General features: G+C 32.8%; 1 pseudogene; it reads right to left on the bottom strand.

Annotated features, from left to right (window-relative positions):
* Positions 1-413: 413 nt before the first annotated feature.
* On the bottom strand, positions 414-2,855 carry LOC120146093 (annotated as a pseudogene).
* Positions 2,856-5,846: the final 2,991 nt, after the last annotated feature.

Below are 5,846 nucleotides of genomic sequence, written 5' to 3'. Positions count from 1 at the left end.
TTTGATGTTATCAAAGCAACCCATAATTTAAAGAAAAAACTAACTCATGAAAGTTTACCTTATACCATAGAGGAGAGCACTACTCACGTGAAGGAGAAGAAGAAGGAAAGAAATGTTTTACTTTCCTATTTTCCCCTATTTAAAATCTCTAACAATGATATATATTTTTAAATTCATTCATCTTCTTAAAAGACCAAATTGCCCTCTTATTTTATCAATTGATATAATTTAGTCTAAACACTATTCCAAATCATTCTCATCTTTTATCATTTACTCGAATAAATCCTCATATTTTTAAATCATTTCAATAAAGTCTCTAATTCAATATTTGGGATATTACAAACTAACTACTCCACTGAGAAAAAAATATGATGTCTATTCAGCCTAATATCATTACAAATTATTGGAAAAGCTTAAACGAGTTGCATGCCTGCATATTCTAGTGCTAAGTAACCAAATGTTCAGGCAAGCCTTGTCACAACAGATTTCTCACCTTCAGGAGCAAGTTTGACCAAACCGAAATCTGAAACTTTTGCTCTAGAATCATCACCAATAAAATATTTGAAGACATCGGATCTCTATGTATGAAGCTTTGGTGAGCCAGGATGAGAAGGGACTCCATTCCTCTTGCTACATCCAAGGCAATATTTAGTCGTCTCTTCCAAGATAGAGGCTCCAATTTCAGGCTCTTCCAATGGAAAAGATGCTTGCTAAGAGCTCCTTGAGGCATATATTCATGAACAAGAATTCTTTCATTGCCTTCAATGGAGTAACCCAAAAGAGATACCAAATTACGGTGTCGAACCTTCGAAAGAACTGCAGTTTCTGCCTGGAATTCATCCAAAGCCTTGCTTGTAATCACACTAGCCTCCATTCTTTTAACTGCAATTTGTGTCTCGTCATCCCGTTTATAAACTACACTGAAGCCACCACGGCCAAGCTCGTTTTCGGGTGCGAAATTTTTTGTTACATTTCGAAGAACTTGAACCGATATGACCAAATTTTCGGCTTCAATGATATGAGACTCCCCAATGTTGCAACTGTTTCTGCTCACAGAACCACTCCCGGTTATCACAGAAGTGATTCCATTACTGTTACTCGCAACAACAACCTTAACTACATTGTCTGAATCTGACAGATCCCTACGGTGAACCACTAGGGAAGGAACCAACCTATTGTCTTGTCTCTTCTTACAACAGTAGAGAGATAGAGGAACAACCAGAAAGGAAAGAACCGCAAAACTTGCAACTGGAGCAACGATAGAAACAAATGTGTTCTGTTTGAAACCTTTCTTTCCTGTTGAGTCCACAGAAGAATCAGTTGGACTAGAACCTGAACCTTTCAATGAGGTAGATTGACTATCGGTCGGAGAATCCGAATTCTTGGATGGTGCATTATCCCCGGTGGAAAAGGCCTTTTTATCACCATTCAATAAAGGATTACTAGGTAGTACAATCTTCACAGTGCTACTAAATTTTGGTAATGGCCTAGATATGTTATTCTCACTGAGATCCAAAGTTTCCAGAGCTTTCAAGCTCGTCCAGTTATTCGGAATAGAGCCACATAGATTGCTAGATTGTAGCCTAATTTGAGAAAGGGAGTCCAACTTTGCAAGTGAAAGACTCAAAGTACAAGAGAGATTATAATGGGGCAAGTTTAGGATTGAAACTCTCCCACCATTACACGCAATTCCCAACCAATTGCAAGGCTCATTATCAGACCAGGAAGAAACAAGCCTGGAAGGGTAATTCAGCCCCTCTAGGAACTCTATAAGTGCCATAACTTCCGAGGAACAAAGAAACCCCTCACTTCCGAGGAACAAAGAAACCCCTCACTGGTTTCACAAAACTTATTGAAGCAAAAGTCACATTTGAGGCTTTAAACATTGGAATTGGACCCATAAACTGATTATTGTTTAAATCTAAGGTGTCCAATCTCATATTTGCTAAACTACTAGGAATCAAACCAACAAGTTTATTTCTATTAAGATTGAGATATTTCAAGAGAGTTAAGTTACCAATATTGTCTGGAATTGGTCCAGTGAAGTGATTCCCATGCAACCATAGAACTGTGAGAGACTCCATTGTTGCCGCTACATCAATTGGTCCAGTGAATTGATCCCCATTCAGCCAAAACATCTGCAAAGAACTGCCATTGAAAGTCCTTGGAATTTCATCAGACAAAATATTACCAGAAAGCTTCAAGTTTGTCAAGGAATGCATGGTACCAAAAAAATCTGGCAATGAACCCATCAAATTACAACTCATACAAGAAAGGTTAGTCAATTGAGCTGAGTTTTGTAAAGCCTTGGGAAATGACCAGCCAGTTGTGGCATTAAAATTGTTGTGATCCAATGCCAACACTTCCAAATCATCTAAACCATCAAAGAAATGAGCTGGAATTGAATCAAAATTGATGTAATCCAAATAAGCATATTGCAAATTGGATAAGCCACTAAAAGACGGCAGCTTTCCACTCAACTGGTTTCTTTGGAGACCAATGTTCCTGGGCATGGAGAGCTTGTTCAAGTTTTGTGGCAAAGTACCCTTCAAGCCCAGACCTGCCTGAATCTGAGTGACCCGGGACTCATCGTCACAGTAAACATGGTTCTAGCTTGGAGGATCACCACCAGTTTCAGGCCACTTCAAGAGGTCAGGATTCTCAAGTCCATCTCTGAATTGCATTAAAACATCAAGGTCACCAGATTCAGTGGTGCTAAAAACCACTGTAGCAAGAGATAAAAGAAGCACTGAAGCAAACTTCTTTCCAATGGCAGGTTTTTGAAGCTGCATTGAACCGGATCGCCTCAAACCACCGTCAAAGAAGCTTCATTTGAGAACCAATGACGGTTTCTTCAAATCTTGCATCAAACAGATTAAAGGAACATACTTTAGATTCCAGAAATTCTGGGGAGACACTGAAGAAACGCAAGAATAATTGGAAACAAAAAAAAGGTTTAGGAGATTTAGGGAAACAATGCCAGTTCTTTGAGATGAAAACAACACAAATTATTGAATCAAAGGTGAAGCATTTGAGGCAAACTGAAAGAGAGAAAATGGAAGAAATGAAACTTAATGCGAATTCCTGAACACATAAACACAAATATCATATAGTCAAGATTCTGAAAAAAAAAATATAAATTGACACACATGTCACAGGGCATTTCCTTTCCAAGCAGAAATGCAGAATGTGATGTGAAGGGTGTCATATATTATTTTGGTTCGTTGATTAATTGATTAATTAAGCTGGTGGGTCATTTTTATTTTTAATATTTTGGTTGAGTGGACTGGCCTGATCCATTTTTCCTGATGCTTTGATTTCCGTGGCCCGTTGGCTTGTTTATAGTAGAAGCCACTCAAATTCCTTTATGGATAATAAAATAATGCACATGACCACAAAACTATGTTTTTGTTTTCTTATAATTATTTTCTCTTTTTTAATTTCAAAGTAAATTAGATTAAAACAATAATTATGAATTTTAGAATAATTAGATTATAATCATAAATAGGCTTAATTATAAATTAAGTTTTTAAATTATAACTTTTTTACTTTAATTGTTTAAAGTTTTTTTTGCTTAATGTATGTGTTTAACGTTTACAATGTTAATATTTTAAATGTCTAATCCGTCATGACCGTTAAAAAATTATTATTTAATGTGTCACATTCATATTTTTTAAAATTTTATTTTAAAAACCTTAAAATATTATTATTTTTTTCAAAAAACTCTAAAATTCTTATAAAATTAAAAAATATCTAAAATCACTAAAATTTCTAATTTCAAACCTCTTTTATCATCGCCTCAACCCCTAAATTATTAAATCTCTACATTTCTAAAATTTCAAATACCCAATCCTATCCAATCCCTAAATTGACTTAAATTAAATAATCAATTTAATTCATGTGTCAGTTAAACACAATAACAATTATGTTTAGATTTTATTCGCTTTAACCAGAGTATGACCATGTAAGTTCTTGTAATGTTAGTAATAATATTAAAACAACTTAAATATTAAGTGACTTCTAGCAATGCATCATTGCTATCTAAGTTTTAGGAATTCGTGACTAGACATAACCTTTTTATGATTAATCATTCATGTATTATATCATTTTTCCTTAATATCTACATTAAACACAAGTCTTGGAATAATCACACTTGCATAGTCTATATCATGATTTTTGATATCTCGAGTAGAATATAATAAATAGGCAAGTGTAATATCTCATATCAACTTATTTGACTATGGTCATGCATTTCTAATCTCACTTAATTAAGTGACTCAAGATATTACCCTCATTATGTAAGAGGAACAAATCTTATATTCATCAATCATATCAAACTACATAGTTCATGGTATGGTATATTCAACATTAGTCTTTTTAATACTACAATTTAAGGTAGACGTTCGACTAAATCAAAATAGGCAACTCAATAATGTTGAGACAATGATAATCAAAAGTTAGAGGATCGTATACATAGTTATCACTATGAGAAATGTTGTGACTATTACATAATAATATAAAAAATATACTCATAGTAGCTCAGTGCAATATATTGTTTACTAATACATACTCATGCATTAATTTTGACATACATATGTCAATGACAACGCTTTATCATCAATCAACTTACATTAATTTTAATCTATTATTGTTGTCCAAAACTACAATAATACTTGAGTAATGATCTTTTAAAAATAATCATATTTTTTATAACTTTATTATTATAAATAATTTTATTCATGTGCAGATGAAAAAACCTAAAATAATAATGATAATACATATTTAATAAATATTGTGAAACAAATATGTAATTACAATCACCTCATGATTGATATTTGGATATACTCTGTAACACTCTAAATTTGATCCACAATATGATGGGTTTAAGATATCACATTGGATTGTTGAAGTAACCACCAAATTAAAATCTTTTATATTTTTCAATATATTCTCAAATCATAAGATGGTATACTAAAATAGGGCATACACAACAACTATAAAACATTTATACAAAATGGGAGCTATATGATAATTTGAATTAAATCAAAATAAATCAAATATCAATGAAGTTTATAGACCAATACTCAAATAAGGGTCATACGAATACAATTGTCCTATAAAATAAATAGTATTGTACTTTAATGAGAATGTACTGAAAATCCTAGCACAACGATACTCTCGAATAAGTCTAATATACTAATTTCTTAACAAAAACAATTGAATGCTAAGCTTTACAAATCTAAATAGTACATTTTTACTCTCACAAAATTCATAAACGTAATCATAATAGGTAATATACTCTAATAAGTCTAGGAATGCATGAGACATCATGCAAATGATTTATAATCACTGGCATAGCCAACCTATTAAGTGTGTCAAACGACACTCCGATTTTTTTATAAATATTTTTATATAAATTTAATATAAAAATAAAATAAAATAAATATTTAAATAATAATAATAATACTTTAAATATAAATTGACACTCACAATTCATTTATCAACATAAAAAATCTTTATATAGTTTTTAATTTTGATACTTAAAACTAATTTTTATTTAAATTTAATATTAAAAATAAATTTTCTAGTTCGGCCTCGTTTATAATCTGTGAAGATTGGTGTTGGGCAAGCAGAGTCGCCACGAATACCAAATGAGAAAAGGTTACTTAAAGCACATTCCATGGAGGAGTCGACCATTCTCTAGCACATTCCTTAGTCCTTACCCAATCAACACTCGCCACCTCTTCTTTCCACGTGATACCCACCACATCAGCAAAGACATCTCTCTCCACTCTCCTACGTGGCACGCCAACTGTCTTCCCATATTACCTTGTTCTTCACCACCA

This window comes from Hibiscus syriacus, unplaced genomic scaffold (assembly GCF_006381635.1).
Source record: "Hibiscus syriacus cultivar Baekdansim isolate YM2019G1 unplaced genomic scaffold, ASM638163v2 tig00110895_pilon, whole genome shotgun sequence".
Lineage (NCBI taxonomy): Eukaryota > Viridiplantae > Streptophyta > Magnoliopsida > Malvales > Malvaceae > Hibiscus > Hibiscus syriacus.
This window is presented reverse-complemented; position numbering and strand designations above follow the sequence as displayed.